This window comes from Hyla sarda, chromosome 2 (genome assembly GCF_029499605.1).
Source record: "Hyla sarda isolate aHylSar1 chromosome 2, aHylSar1.hap1, whole genome shotgun sequence".
NCBI lineage: Eukaryota > Metazoa > Chordata > Amphibia > Anura > Hylidae > Hyla > Hyla sarda.
In genome coordinates this window covers 279,010,620-279,027,965 of record NC_079190.1, presented here as the reverse complement: position 1 = coordinate 279,027,965, position 17,346 = coordinate 279,010,620, and the positions used below count along the sequence as shown (strand labels likewise).

At 40.2% G+C, this 17,346-nt stretch overlaps 1 protein-coding gene across 14 annotated transcripts in view; it reads right to left on the bottom strand.

The window, feature by feature from the left end:
• The window catches only part of DLGAP3 (DLG associated protein 3), a 538,301-nt gene that overhangs the window by 104,838 nt on the left and 416,117 nt on the right, over positions 1-17,346 (bottom strand). The window lies entirely within an intron of this gene.

The window sequence follows — 17,346 nt, the reverse complement described above, 5'->3', positions numbered from 1 at the left end:
GTGAACCAAAAAGCATAATGAAGAAGTTCCAATAAAAATAAATTGTCTAGTATATTGTGCTCACACTAATACTCTAACATGCCCTTTCTTCCCAATGTTAGTGGATATAGTTTGCCGTCTGTTGTCTAGTGAGTTTACATTTTTGTGTGTAGAAATTAAAATAATCTACAAATATGTTGTGTTTGTATCAGCTCAAAAATATAATGGTTCTGCATGGGCAAATAAGTCTGTAAGGTGAAAGAATGAATAGTACTGCTGAATTTATTTTGTAAGTGAAGTAAAGGTTTTCTATAATATGGGTTGTACTTCCCAGTAGTTGCTTTTAAGCATACATGATGAAAAAGTCCAGTTGCTGTTAAAGAAATACACATTTTTCTCATTGTATTTACATTGAATCACTTGGTTGTTTGAACCCACTTTCAAACCCCTATTGTGGAAAACTTAGAATCATAGCCACAAAATGCATCTTCTATGTTCCTTGTGATTATGTGCTTTGCGGTGTACCTTACATGCTTTAGATTTACAGACTTTTTCCCCCATGCAGTTTCTTGGACTGCTCTACCTTTAGCCCCTGCTGTTGCCTACAGAATCCAGAAAGTAAAAACAAAATAGGGAATATGGGCCTCGGCTATGGATTTCAGGGTGCAGGACCTTCAGCAGAAGCTAAAGAAGAGGGTTGCCTGGAGTCGCAGTGTTGGATTGGGTGGTTGGCTCATAATTGATACTCAATGTTGGAGCTGAGAGAAAAACATTAATGCAGCTAAAGCATTGGTGAGTAACTATTATAGTATTTTAATGTATGCCATAAAAAGGGATTGTATAATTAAAGAAGGTAATGTTACCTTAATAGGGCAGTGAAGCACCCGCCACTAATCTTTCTTATTTTATTAGATACCAAATGTGCAATTTGTATAAAGATATATTAATTGTGATAATTGTGGTTTTTATTGTAGGAAACCACCATGGATAACCTGTTTTTTTCAGGCAAGAAAACAATAATTTCAAGTAACAAAGTCTTCAAAAAATTGATTGGAAAGTTTCCAGCTGATGCACTAATTGTCTCCTGTCCTTTACTAAAACTACAGATATGTCCCTTAGTACAATGCATTATATTGAAGTCTGTTGAGCTTACCTGGATCAGCTTTGATGCCTTCCAGCTCACCCACCATCCTGCACAACATGCAAGAAAGGAGGACCCTTCCCTCTTACTGGGATGGGGGGTTATGAGCATGGTGGCCCCTCCTGGCAGCCCTTATCGGGAAGCTCCTCTTTAAATCTTGCCGAAGGTCCAGGCACCCAATGTCTTGTGTTGAGACTCTTGGTACGTCATGCATAGCCGAGGCCGCTGGATCTGTGTCCACAGCTGGGGCTCTCTTGATATTTATTAGATGGGGATTAGCATTTAATATTATACTGAGGGTAAGGATGAAGGCTTATTATGTGGAGCTTTTAAATAATAAATGTTTATTTTACAGGTATTGTTAAAACAGGGGCAAATGATCACTTGGTAAGGAATTATTATGCATTTCATGTCAAGGTAAACAACCTTTTCTTTCAGTATTTGTAACCATTCAATTACATTTGTTAATACTATCAGGAGGGATAGGTACATGAAATTGACTGTGTTTGTGTTCTACAAGTGTTATATTCATATTTTATAGATAATACACCCCACACATTTTTTTGAACAATCATACTGCCCACAGCACTACAAATCACAGAACACTTTTCCAATTATGGTTAAAACCTACAGTAGGTCAAACAAGTAGAAATATTGTCCTACATCACCTAATGAAACATCTAAACAATGGCAAAGTTGTGCTACACTTATGCACAGACATCTTCCTTTTACCTCTAATGTAAACTTCAAAATGCAAATACACAACATACATCCAACACATACGTTATTTGTTGAGTGCTTTTCATAGAATATGAAATATTTAGGTAGTTGAGTATTTCGAAGCACAGATTAAACAATGTTTTCGAAAGCCTTCAAGAAAGTTGCTAGTGACAAAACAAGAACACCTTGGTCTAGCTGTACAAGCCAAAATAACACATGGATGTTGGTCTTACTCCTAGGCTACATGGAGACTTTTTTGTTGTACAACTAATTGATGTATTCGATCCATTGAGTTGTATGCAATGTTGTATTTTTCAACTCTCGATTAAAATTTAAAATTGATCAGAAAAGCTATAAAGGTCTCCGTGTAACCCTATTGTATTATACGATATATAAAACAATAAAATATAACATAAAATTAGATTTTTTACATTTCAAAAACATCTGACAAGGACATTGCATAGAATCAAAAAAGAGCCAGCAAACAACATAAGTGGGACATATAAAGGATACTCTGTATTGTAGTTGTGCAATAAATAGGACAAGCTGGTGAAAGCACAACAATACTGAAACCAAGACCATTTACTCTACATGAAAATGCCACCGACATGTACAAGTTAAACAGAGCATAGATTTTACATGATTTATAATTTTACTTGCATTTTCCCCTTGAAAATGTATAAAATAAAACACTGGTTAATACTAACAAAATGTACATTTTTTCCTCAAGAGATAGGAGAGAAGCACTACATATATTAAACTACATAAGTAGCAGCAGATATGCCAGTTAGCAGAATAACTAAGTTATAGGGCCTGTGGTAGCTTTGAGAATGGGCTTCCACTTGGCAGTTTTTTTGGAATGCCGCCACAGTAGTTTTGGAGCCAAAGCCAGAAATGGATTAAAAAGCACAGGGAAATATAAAAAAGGATTTATACTTCTCCTTCCTACTGGATCCACTTCTGGCTTTGGCTCAAAAACTGCCAAGTAAAAAAATAAACAGCCTTATAAATAGTAGACAATACTGGTTTTCAAGGATCTTTTTTCCACAATCTAATAGGTAAACAGTATATTTAAAAACTTGACAGAAAATATATCTAAAAAAGTTTATATTTACTGATGCTTTTCATTTACAAAAGAATCAATAAATAATTCTCGGGAGCCCCTAATTTAATAAACCTTGTAATGTCAAATAATAAGAGGCTTGAGCTCTTAAACACGCTTACAATTTTGTGCTTACAGTCACAAAACATGAATTTTCTCTTTCAAAAACAGTATGTTCTTAGTTATCTATCGATACTAGCAACTAATTGCCAACATGTTCATGATTCCTTAATAAAATGTAAACTGGCTTGTTAGGTAGGAAACAGTGCAGCCTTGAGGTGAACCCTGCTTCTGACCCTACCTACTATTATGATTCACCCTAAATGTGGCCCCCAACTGGGCAACGGTCAAAACAGTTACGTAATAGACAAAATAAGTGCGCATAAGTGAATACCGGAAAACAAGCCAAGGTGTCAAAACCAGTAGGACAATACAGTGCAAAGCCAGAACCAAAGAAAAGAACAAACAAGAGGAAGGGGTCAAACCAGAAGATTAACATTAGGTCTGAATCAGAAGGCAGAGTCAAAGTCAAAGTCAAGTTGGTGGAACACATAGCGCTGGGGAACAGTGGTAATCAAGGACGCTGCAATAATACAACTGCTTGTTTAAAGGGAATCAATCATCAGATTTTACCCTATATAACGCTTGGCAAAGCATTATATGGGGTTAAATCTTTATCCTTACCATCCCCTGTGTACGCTCCTGCCCCAAGGGGTGAGGATATGAACTTATAAACTGCTCCCTGCCATGCCCATACGTAGTCCCCTGGGCGGGTGCTCCTCTCACCTAGTCCTGTGTCTTTGGCCAGCAGTGATGCCCCCTCGGCTTGATTGATGGGCCACGTCATCGCTCTGCTCCGTCTGTTCATTGAGCAGAGCGATGACGTGGCCTGTCAAGTGGAGGGAGCGTCGCTGCTGGCTGAAGACACAGGAATAGCTGAGAGGAGCTCCCTGTCCAGGGGACTACTTACGGGTCCTGTGGGGAGAATCTTATAAGTTCATATCCTCACCATCCCTAGGGGCAGGGACGTCCCCCAGGGATGGTGAGGATAAAGATTTTACACTATATAAGCGTTACTATAGGGTAAAATCTGATGATTGGTTCCCTTTAAATCTGTCATCCTCGTTGAGTGCGAACACTGGTGTCACAACTAAATAACAATGTGAAATGTTGGTGACACAGGCAGCTCTTGACATTGCCCTACCGAGAACGGACGCGATACAGGAGTGAGGCCAGCTAAGCTTCGACACTTACTGTTCTACTATTGGTCCACATTTTCATTATGAGAATATACCAATTATTAAGGTATACTCCTAGGGGTGTAAAACATAACCTTAGAGAACCATAAGTAAACTCAGATTAAATTATCAAGAGCACCTTCGTCAGCAAGGATAAGAAAAGCTTTTGAAAATGTTGGTGTCTAATCTTCCTTCTTCTTCTCCTACTCTCTTTTTCTCAAACCACCTACTCTCATTTTCCAAAAGCCACAGGGATCAATAACCACACCTGAACTACGAGGAAAGCTGGACCCCATAGCAGTTACTAAACTTGCTATCCAGGAACTTACATTGCCACTTTTGTTAATTTTTTTTCTCCTAGATCCATCAGTCAAGGAGTTAAATAAAATAAAACCCTATAATTACCACATAAGGAACTGAAAATAGTAGACCCTTTCCAGATTCAATTTGTGCAACCATGAATTCCTAATTCAGATTATTATCAGACATGCTTCCCCCGTCACTCGCTATGCTCACGACTCCCACAGTCTAATTTACACACTGTTTGAAATTCATTGAAGTGCAGGCAAGAAGAAAAGCAGCCAGGATCAGGAGTCTGTGTGACAGTGACATCTGTTAGGAAATGATAACTCTGATACAGTACACAAGTAAAAAGCTCTCCGTCATTGCTAGAAATGTTTAGCATTCAGACTTTTTACATTTGAATGTTACTTTTATTGTAAAGACATTTTAAAGACAAATTCTGGATGAAATATCAAAAGTTTTTATCACTGACACACACCTTTTAAGTATTAGGCAGTGGTCATAAGACACAATGAGCTGTCCATGTTATTCATTAATTTATGGGGTCTTGCACAGCAATAGACACTACAGATGGTTTTTACTTATGCTATCTGATGGAGGTCTCAAATGGGAGGCATCCTTCTGTTAACTCCGAATTCCATATAGGGTTTAAAAATAAGTGGTTTCTAAACAAAACAAGGCCTTTAAGGTATAAAATGTATACATTGGTCACTTAAAGAGAGTTTCTTAAAAGCAATAAAGGGATTTACACTAGAAATCTAACTAAGGACTGTAGTCACATCTACCTGAATGGTATATTTCTAGAGCTGTATAACTAGCTTCACCCTACATGTTAAAGTGCAACTGTTACACCACATGACCCTATATAACAGTAAACACTGTGTAAAGTAGTCTACATGCTACATGTGTGATGCACCCATACCTCTGGCTGCTTATTTCGTTTCTTAGTCTTCAGAAAAATTACTTTATCAGGAACAGTCAGAGATGTGTGGCTAGGGGTATGCCGTTCCCCGGGACAACCATGCCTTTCTCTGTCTCAGTCATTGTTTCACCACTAAGTGATTGACACACAGGTACACTGTACATGCGCTGCTGCTCAGTATTACAGCATACACAAGATGTTTCTTCGGCGTAGTGGACCTTTGTGGTAAAGCAATGACTGAGGCAGAAAGAGACGTGGCAACTCCTCGGCATTGCGAGCCCCTAGCCACATCTCGACAACTGTTCCTGACTGCCCGAGAAAGTCATTTTTATAAAGAAATGGAATGAGCAGCTAAAGGTATGGCTGCATTCCACACATAGACTTCTTTACACCGTATGCACAGTTGCAAGATGGTTGCGCTTTAACAGTAATATATACAGCACAAGAACAGCATCACTGATGAGTTATCAATAAAAGTTAAAATAAAACCTTAATTTCAACCATGTATTTAGATCTACCTGTCAAATGACATATAGTTCTATATACAGCTCTTTTAGTTTAGTCCATGATGGTCAACATTCCAATTCTTTATTGATCACTGTATAAGTCACACTACCGTTTGGTAACACTTATTTAGATATAGGTTTACATTGTTTAACGCTGTAGCATTGTGTTTTCAGCATTCCAGCAGTGTTGTCATTATAGTGACATCTTTATTGGCATACTAAGTAGATTACAGTTATTCAGTCTTTTCTACAGACACGGTACAGAAATTGAAATATCAGCACATATAATATAAAGAAGCTTGGTATTCTGACAAACGTATAAAGATAATTTTATTCTTTTCTGCATTGATTCTTGTCCTTCAACATTTTTATTAATTTGTCAGGAAAAAGAAGAACTGTTGGCAACTTGTTAGCAAACAACAGAGGCAGCTTTAATGTATACTGGGCTTTGTTGTGGGTGTGCAAGTACTACTCTTTTAATGAATAGGTCTGTTGAAGGGTATTCTAGAACATTCATTTTAAACTTAAAACATCTCAGGGCTGAAGAAAAAACTAAAAAAAATGATACTCACCTGCTACTGATCTCCCGCTGGTGCCACTGGGGATTGGCAGCAAGTGAGTACAAGTTTTTCTCTTTCTTGCTAATTTAAAACCCAGCTACATTTGTTACGGCCTCTCTGCAATTTTTCTTTTTTTTTTTTTGCTTTTATGGGACACATTTACATGTCATTTTAATTTTTTTGTGGTGCAAATGAAAAAAGTATTTTGGCCTGTTTCCCTACCTAATACTTTAAGGGGGGAGCATCAGAATGTTTTTGTGCCAATTTTTTTTTTTTTACACTTCTTGAACTTTACACCTTGCTCACAAAGTTGCTGGAGCTTGGGGTAAAGTGGGTGTAAAAGGAGGAATGGCCTCCTGCAAGGCTAGATTTATCACAAGGTACGCTACAGTGGTGGTGTAAATTGTAAGAAAAAATGGAAAAAAGGAAAAACGGCAACTCAGCTCATCAGACCAATCTAAACAGGTATCCATGGATAACAGTGGTACATCTCAGTTGTAGGAGCTCGGACTGAGCGGGCCATCTCCCGTTATCATACAGCTTGAAAAATAAAGAAGGATGTCTGGCTCTCCAGGATAAGTAAGGGTTAAAACTTCACTTTCAATGCATTCCAGTTAAACACATGGATAAAAAAAAAAAAAAAAAAAATATAGGACACAATGCCGACGTGTTTCGTCTTATATTTTATTGACTTTTCTTTGACCCATGTTTTTAACTGTGATGCATTAAAAGTGACGTTTCAACCCTTACTTATCCTGGAGAGTGTAAAGTGTAGCTAACATCGAAGCTGGTTCGGAGTTAACATAAATCTTAAAGCCATGTTGCACAGGCCGCTTTCCTGCTTGTTTTATTAAGAGGCATGTACTTCTTAATGAATCAGGGATACATAAAGCAGTACACTTTCCCATTCAGACTGTCATTTGAAACAACACTCTTGCCAAATACCCCCCCCTCCCCCCCAAGTGTATCTATTATGTAGTGAAAAAATAATTACTGTATACTAAATAGCAGTTTTTTTTTACACTGTTTTATGATTATCTTTCGATTACACTTTACTTTTTTATACCACTTGGGCATTACTATTTAAAATCTTTATTAGGGTACATTCACACAGGCAGATTATAAGAGAGTTTCTCGTGCAGGTTTCAGCTGTGGCAGGCTTTCCCCAGCAGATTTTCCATAGTGAATAATCCACTAATAATTTCTGCTGCTAAAATTCTGCTGTGGAAAATCCATCTGCCGCAGCTAAAACATTCAGCAGGAAATTTGCAAAAGATATGTCCATGTGAACGTACCCTTATAAATTAATAATTTATAAGCATATTCCTGTATGCTTAGACATTATGATCTGTGTCACTATGACAAAGACCATTTTAGAGCCCTACTTACTGTGCCCTAAAAGCAACATAACATCCCAACAACACAAGAGGTTGTCTGTTTACTTGGTATGGACTTCACTCAAGAGAATCCACAGGGCTCCTCATAGCATGTAATGTCTCATTCCATTTCTCATGAATAAAAGATCGCACTTATCCTGAAAGTACTATTTTATCTATGTGTGTAGCTTCACTATACATATACTTATTGTATTTTAATTGTTATTGTTCAAAAATCTTCAATAAAAATGATAATGATGGAAAAAAAAATTATATAATGAAAAAAAAATGCACTTTAGGCAGTGAATAAGTACAGTTTTCACGCTCGATAAATGACTGCATGCTATGAGATTATCTGTGGATTTTCATGACTGAAATTCACAGCAAGCAAAAAATATCTTTAGACACGTGGGACTTTAAAGCTCTTCTTTATTTTATGCATTTAAACTTTACATTAAACATTTGGAGAAGCCAAATACTGAAATACTGGGAGAATATATATTATTAGGGGGAGATTTATCAAAATCTGTTGGTTGCCCATAGCAACCAATCAGCTTGCTTCTTTTCTTTCATTTTTGAAAAGGCCACTGAGAAGTGAAAGAAGCGATCTGATTGGTTGCTATGGGCAACTGGGCAACTTTTCCTCTGGACAGATCTTGATAATGAGAGCAAAAGTGAACTGTTTAGATGCCATAATTCACACCATGTTTGAAGAGGAGAAATGGCACTTCACATCACCTTTAAAAACACAATACCAACAGTTTTGAAGTAAAATAGTAGCAGCAAACTCCACATAACTGAAGGAATGATGAATGGGCAAATTTACCAAGACATTCTTGATAAAAATCTGCTGCCATCTACCAGGGTAATGAAACAAAAGTGGACATTTCAGCAAGACAATCCCAAACACACAGCCAAGGACACTCTCAAATGGTTTCAAAGAAGCAAATCCTATAGAAAAATCTATGGAAAAGACTGAAGATAAAGATTCATAGAAGAAGCCCATGGAACCTTCTAGATTTAAAGACTGTGGGGGAGATTTATTAAAACCTGTACTGAGAAAAAGTTGATCAGTTGCCCATAGCAACCAATCAGATTGCTTGCTTTATTTTTTAGAGGCCTTATTCAAAATGAAAGAAGCTATCTGATTGGTTGCTATGAACAACTGGTCAACTTTTCCTCTTCTCTGGTTTTGATAAATCTTATTTTTTTATTTACAAATGTTACTCACAGACAGTTTTGTAAACCAGGTCTGGGCTGGTGTAGATGTGCAACAAATTGTCTGACAGGTCACACATGATAAATTCATGACCATTGTACAAAGTTAATCAGACTACGACATAGCTACAAAACTTTACAAAAAGCTTCTACAGCAAAAGTCACAATGAAAAGTCTGTAAACAGCAACTGCAACGATTTAACAACACAAAAGCAAGGTAAAACCAGTGATAAATCCCCTCATGGAATTTTTTTTGCAGGTTGTGAGCATCTGAATAGTTACACTAGACCTAAAGGGAACCTGTCCACTTTTCTGCTGTCTGAACCATGGGCAGCATGAAACAGAGACAGACTCCCTTATTACAATCATTTATTATTCAGTCTAAAACGTTGCAATGTTTCAGATGAATCATACTTTCCACCAGGTACAGGCTCTGAATCAACACTACTCTAATTTTGACAAACTGAAATGTTGAAAAGAAGAGCAATGCAATAATTAATAAACAAATCTATGGCCTTATACATCACTTAGGCTGGGTTCACATCACGTTTTCAGCCATACAGGACTGCATATGACTGGGGGGAGCTAAAACCGGGTGCTCCCTTATCCCTGCCGTATGCCGCCCGTATGTAATTAATTTCAATGAGCTGATCGGAGTGAAACGCTGACTCCGGCTGGCTAATTTTTGCCCCGTATGCGGTTTTCTCACCGGACCTAAATTCGTGGTCAGTCATTGAAATGAATTACATATGGGCGGCATACGGCAGGGATACGGGAACGCCCAGTTTTAGCTACCCCCAGCTGTATGAGGTCCCGTATGGCTGAAAACGTGATGTGAACCCAGCCTTAGCCAATTCACCTGCATCAATCTCAACATCTTGACAAATAGATCTCTTACAAATTACAGGGAATCTGTCACCTGCACTAACCTGGTGGTACAGGGTTTAGTGCAGGTGACACTGATGAAAAGGATACCTAGACTACGTTTTTACTTTTTGGATATCTACCAGACATGGATTCAAAAGAAAAAAGAAATATAAAAGAAGGACTTATGCTTTTCCTTCTTGCTGGATCCACGTCAGGTTTCAGCTCACAAACTGCAGTGGCAGTTTTTACAAAAAAATTTCAAGTAGGTAGAAACATAGCCTCACCCATCTTCTGTCTGTGGATCAGCTTTTCTGTAATCCCCAGTGTTCTGGATATGGTAATGAGGATCTTGGTATATGGGGGTGTTCCCAAGCCTCCAACGGATGGGAACCTCCGGTGTTCTGAAGATCTGTGTGTGCTGGCCTCCTCCCCATATGCTGAGCCTGCTGTGCTTCAGAATGGAGCTCAATTCTGCAGCACAGCAGGCTCAACACAGGGGGAAGAGGCCCCTTATAACCATATCCAGAAGACCGGGAGATTACAAAAAAATGAAGCCACCGACAGAAGATCGGTAAGTATGGTTTTCATCAGTGTCACCTGCAATAAAACCCTGAACAGGTTAGTGCGGGTGATATTGATGACAGAATCCCTTTAATAATAACACAGACTTCTACTTTGTATTAATATAGTGATATTTACATTTGTCCAAAGAGCACAGAGTTTTTTTTAATACACCTTAAATCTTACTCAAATAAGTGAGAAAAATAAACCTAAAATCTAACTCAAATAAGTGAGAAAAATAGAATCTTTCTTATACTACAAAAAACATTGTCCACAATATGCAATATAACTAGGGCTGCATATGTAAAAAATCTATTAGTTGACAGATTATTGGTTCGAATAATCGATTAAAAAACAGGATTAGGGGACCAGGGAGGGGTTAATGGTAAGATATGGGGACCACATTGTGAAGAGTTAACAGGGGGAAAAGAGAGAGGACAGCACCTAAAGGGTTAACAGAACAGAACTTGAAGGGACAAAATATGAGCCTTGCTGCAGGGGAGAAGGGGCAGATCACAGACCTTAGTGATAGCCATCTCTGCACCAGAAAGATCTGTCACTGCAAAAGATTCTGGCCAGGCAGGGGGCTTCCGCAATGACAGGACCATAGCCTTCTTGTGACCATAGCAGCTGAGGACAAGGAGGCGGCGCTGGCTTCAGGACTGAACTCCAGGCCGTCGTCTTTGTGCTGGAGCTAGGCCACAGATGTTGCAGGCCAACACTATCTTCAAAAAGGCACCTAGAGGCATCAGAGGGACATTTAGGGGCAGACTGAGGGGCTTAAAAGGCAGGGAAACTAGAAACAATAGTATACCATGTTACTAGGCCAGTCCCCCTTTTTACAGACTGAAATAAAGAAACAGACAGCGCTCCGTAGTGTGATATTGTTGTTAAACGGAGTTAGAGTAGCAGAAGTGGTGCTCAACACAAAGAGTCGCACTCCGCCAAGTGCAACAACGGAAAGAGGTAACAAAATGAGGTTCCCACAGCCGCTCCACGTCCAAATAGATATAAGCAAATAGGTAACCTCCAACGTGTCGACGGGATTCAAAGGCGTTGGACACACAAATACAGGGATCTAAAGTTTATACACCCATGATGCAATGCGTTTCACAGAAAGACCGCTTCATCAGGCATCATGAAGTGGCCTGATGAAGTGGTCTTTCTGTGAAACGCGTTGCATCATGGGTCCCGTCGACACGTTGGAGGTTACCTAGTTGCTTATACCCTTATTACAGAGGCCGCGCCCCCCCAACAATAAATACATTTAAACAATAAACAAACAATAAATAAATAGCCCCCCCAATAAATCGATAATAGAAATCATTGACAACCATTTAATTATCGAGTTTTACCGATAATTTTGATTAATCATTGCAGCCCTAAATATAACACACACATCACTGATATACATTAAAGAAGAGACTCCATCTTATGAAAGCTTGTCTTCAAAATGGCCTGATAGTTAAAATAATATCCCCGTTCCCCACATAAATAACCTATTTTTACACATAAATAAAATACTATACAAACATGTACCACCATCAACAGTGGTATTATTTATTATTCTAATTAATACAAATGTACTCGAGCTTTGGGGTTACTGAGCTGACACTAGAGATGAGCGAACTTACAGTAAATTCGGCAGTTGATGACTTATCCTGCATAAATGAGTTCAGCTTTCAGGTGCTCCCGTGGGCTGGAAAAGGTGGATACAGTCCTAGGAGACTCTTTCCTAGGAATGTATCCACCTTTTCCAGCCCACCGGAGCACCTGAAGGCTGAACTAATTTACGCAGGATAAGTCATCAACTGCCGAGCCGAGAAGTTCGTGACGAATCAAATTTACTGTAAGTTCGCTCATCTCTAGCTGACACCTATGGCTTTACATTTGTTCCATTTAAAAAAAGAAGATGAGTTGAAACAACACAGTCAAAAGTTTGACACAACTAGAATCATAGGGGCTACAGCTTAGATCTTGATATCATATTAAAGCACAGAATTATTAGCCATAAAGCACAGTCAAGCTTGAGCTGCAGCAGTCACAGAAGAAAAAAAAAGACTTTTATTTTCTGGTTCTGTGTTAAGGGATCTTTTCTCTCCTAAAAAAGAAAAGATGAGAAATTCCACATTTAACCACCCTCTGTGTCTAATGAGGCCATTTGTCCATGACTCAGACTTTTTGCTGAGATTTTTGGCTACTTGTGTTGATTATTTTCGTGTGAAATGTTCTCCCTGACATAAACATAATTGGCATATATGAACTTTATGAGATGCTGGGTGGATAGGCTCTGACAAAAGTTACAATTCTATGCAAACTGCAAAATGCTAATTGGTACGATCACAGTGGGCTAGATACTCTATCTAGATTAAGAAAATAAAGAGAATTTGTGTTTTTTCCTCCCCGGCCTTTTAACCCCTTAAGGACCCAGCCAATTTTCACTGTAGGACCCAGCCATTTTTTGCACATCTGACCACTTTAAGCATTAATAACTCTGGGTGCTTTTACGTTTCATTCTGATTCCGATATTGTTTTTTCGTGACATATTCTACTTTATGTTAGTGGTAAAATTTTGTCGATACTTGCATCATTTCTTGGTGAAAAATTCCAAAATTTGATGAAAAAATTGAAATTTTTGCATTTTTTTTTAACTTTGAAGCTCTCTGCTTATAAGGAACATGAATATTCCAAATAAATTATATATTGATTCACATATACAACATGTCTACTGTATGTTCCCATCGGAGTAATAGCAGCAAATTGAAGGAGAAAATTCAAAATCTTCATTTCTTAAACTCGCATGTTCCTGTAGACCCAGTTATTGAATTTTTACAAGGGGTAAAAGGAGAGATATCTTCCTAATATGTGTAACCCAATTTCTCTCGAGTTTTTGGGGGGCATGTCCCATTTAGGAAGCCTCTATGGTGCCAGGACAGCAAAAAAAAAAACAACAACCCACATGGCACACTGATTTGGAAACTACACCCCTCAAGGCACATAACAAGGGGTCCAGTGAGCCTTAACACCCCACAGGTGATTGACGCCTTTTTGTTAAAGTTGGATGTGTAAATTATTTTTTTTTCACTAAAGTGCTAGTTTTCCTCAAATTTTAAATTTTTACAAGGGATAATAGGACAAAATGCCCCCCAAAATTTGTAACCCCATCTCTTCTCGAAATACGCCATGTGTGGACGTCAAGTGCTCTGCTGGCGCACTACAATGCTCATAGGAGAAGGAGCACCATTGAGCTTTTGGAAAAAAAAATAGTTTGGAATGGAAGTCAGGGGCCATGTGCGTTTACAATGTCCCCTGTGCTGCCAGAACAGTGGACCCCCCCCCCCCACATGTGACCCTATTTTGGAAACTACACCCCTCACAGAATTTAATAAGGGGTGCAGTGAGTATTTACACCCCACTGGCGTTTGATCTTTGGAACAGTGGGCTGTGCAAATGAAAAATTACACCTGTATGGTGTAAATGCTCACTGTACCCCTTATTACATTATGTGAGGGGTGTAGTTTCCAAAATGGGGTCACATGTCCATTGTTCTGGCACTATGGGGGCTTGGTAAACACAAACGCGGCGTTGTAAAACACAAACGCGGCTTTGTCGAGGGGTCCTCGACAAAGGTTTGCTCCAAAACGCTGCATTGGGGTGGCGTCACCGTGCTGTCCAAGGACTCCATTATTTGATCTAAGTATAGCTAGAGGTGTGCAACTATAACTCCCAGCATGCCGAGACAGCTGTTTGCTGTTTGAACATGCTGGGATTTGCAGTTTTGTAACATCTGGAGGGCTACAGTTTAGAGTCCACTGCACAGTGATCTCCAAACTGTGGCCCTCCAGATGTTGCAAAACTACAAATCCCAGCATGCACAGACAGCAAACTGCTGTGTGGGCATGCTAGGAGTTGTAGTTTTGCAAGATCTAGAGGGCTACAGTTTGGAGATCACTGTGCAGTGGTCTCTAAATTGTAGACTTCCAGCGGTTGCAAAACTACAACTCCCAGCATGCCCAAACAGATGTCTGGGCATGCTGGTAGTTGTAGTTTTGCAACCGATGGAAGTCTACAATTTAGAGACCACTGCACAGTGATCTCCAAACTGTAGCCCTCCAGATGTTGCTAGGCAACTCACTGGCTTCCGTAGGATCCAGGGAGCAAGCCGCACGACATCGCCGCCCGCCAATCACTGTCGCCCACAGCCTCCGCAGATCGGTAAGTGACCTTCGGCGCCGGTCCCTGTCGGTTTCTCCGTCCTGCCCCGCCTATTGTGAGTGGGCAGAACGGGGAAACCGAAAGTAACCCCCCCGCCCCCCGATCTGCTATTGGTCGTCGCATCTACACGACCAATAGCAGGGATAGGAGGGGTGGCACCCCTGCCACCTCACTCCTATCCCTTCAGGGGGATCGTCGGTGTCTTGTGCGACCATGCCTGTTTCTTCTACCCGAATTCATACTGTGTTTTCTATCCCCTCCTTTTTTTTTTTTTGTTTGAACATGTGTCTGCACTCTTCCCCACCCCCTCAGCACAACCCTATATAAGTAGTAGTTAGCTACACAAGGGGCCATTTCTTTCCTAGCAGTCTCCCTGTCTGACTGGGAGAGCTTGGTAAGTGTGCTGTTACACCTTGTTCACACTGGTGTGGTGCTGTCCGGCGTCCGTTGCTGCCGTGGCGCTGTGTCTGTGGGGAGGTGCAACCCATAGACTGGTTTGAGTGGCATTGGGGCCGCTCTGCCAGTGGGTCGTTCCCCCCGTGGGCACTGGTGTCGCGGCGGTGGTGGTCGCCGCCCAGTGCTACGTCATTTTATGCTAGGGATGTTGGGGACCCACTCTAAATAGGTGGCCTTGACGTGGCGAGTGGGCTTGTACTTTTTGATCAAAAATGTATACTAACAACCTGTTAGTTTTTGATATTATGCTGAGAAGCAATCAGATCATTATACAAGATTGTAGATGAGCGACCATGCCTGTTCCTTCTACCCGAATTCATAATTTATTATAGAGCAACGCGTTTCAATGCCAGAACCGGCGTCTTCCTCAGGTGAACCTGAGGAAGATGCCGGTTCTGGCGTTGAAACCCGTTGTTCTATAATAAATTATATTACTTATATCTCGCTTTTGCCTGAGTGCCCTTGTGGCTAGTGCTGCTATTCACCTATTGCGCCTTGTGGAATCCCTGTGTGGTTGGAGGCTGAAGTATTGCAATAATGCTTTGGCATAGCATTGATCAATATTATTGGGTGCCTGTATATGTGACACACCGATCAGAAGGTGCAGAGGCAGGGAGGAACCCTCTTGTCATCATCTCAGCTGATCCATACCCCTCAATTAACCTACAGAGGTCCAGATCAGCCCCCCTTTATGCAACGGCATCAGTAGTTTAGAAGTCAAAGTTGATTGTGGAATCTAAAGTTTTAAGGTTAAAGGGGTACTCCAGTGGAAAACTTTATTTATTTATTTATTTAAATGAACTGGAGCCAGAAAGTTAAACAGATTTGAAAATTACTTTGATTAAAAAAAATATTTATCCTTCCAGTACTTATTAGCAGTTGTATGCTACAGAGGAAATTCTTAGATTTTTGAATTTCTTTTTTGTCTTGTCTACATTGCTCTCTGCTGACACCTCTGTCCGTGTCAGGAACTGTCCAGAGTAGCATAGGTTTGCTATGAGGAATTTCTCCTGCTCTGGACAGTTCCTGATACGGGCATCAGGTGTCAGCAGAGAGCACTGTGGACAAGACAAAAAAAAGAAATTCAAAAAGCAAAGAATTTCCTCTGTGGCATACAGATGCTAAAAAGTACTGGAAGGATAAAGATTCTTTAATAGAAGTAATTTACAAATCTGTTTAACTTTCTGGCACAGGTTGAGTTAAAAAAAAAAATGTGTCCACCGGAGTACTCCTTTAAGGATGGGCGTGATTGCCGATGCATGGCATTAGGCGTCAGTCCTGGCAGCTGATAGCAGCCATTGCTCCCCGTCTATGAAGCGTGCATAGCTCCTGCCTTCATAATATTAAAGAGTACCAGTCACCAAACTAAACATTTAATATATTGTTCCTTATATAATTATAAGACACTGTCATGACTGGGTAGGGAAGGAGTGCACACTATTCTCGCCCACTCCCCTATCCCTGCCTACTTACGTACCCGCCCTAGGCAACGGGTCCATAACCACGGTGACATACCTTCCCTAGACAAGTGAGGGGAGTCAACTGTCAAAATAATAAAAGACAATAATACAGACACAGGTCAAGGTACAGTAGGGAGCAGACAGACTAACAGAAGCAAAACTAACACACTCACACAATACGTCAAAGTCCACTATCAAAAACCAGGAGTTGTCAAAGTACAAAATTGCTAATACCAGATTAAAGTCAGAGAGCGGAGTGAAAGGCTCAAAATGCCAGAAACAGTAGAAAGCTAGCTAGGAGTACAAACTGAGCTCTTTAGCAGGCAAAGACTGGGAGTAGACTGCCAGCTTATATGGAGCCAGAACAGGTGCTCCAATCAAGGTCAGCTGACCAGTCCAGACAGCCGGGCGTAACTCAGCAACAAAAAACAACAAAGAACCTGTCAGAACCCTTCAACCTTATAGGTTCTGATAGTACCCCCCCCCCCCCTTTTAGGAGGGCCACCGGACCCTTCACAACCTGGGAGTAAAGAGGTCTTGACTTGGATACAGAGGGACCATCAATGTCCTCATCTGTATCCTCATCCTCCAAATCACACCACTCATTGGTGTCCTCACAGTCATCCTCCAGAATCTCACTACTTCCCTCTGACTGAAAGTCAATAGGAGTACTTTCCACACTCTTATTGCCCAGGGTGTCACATGATGTCGGTTCAACCAGA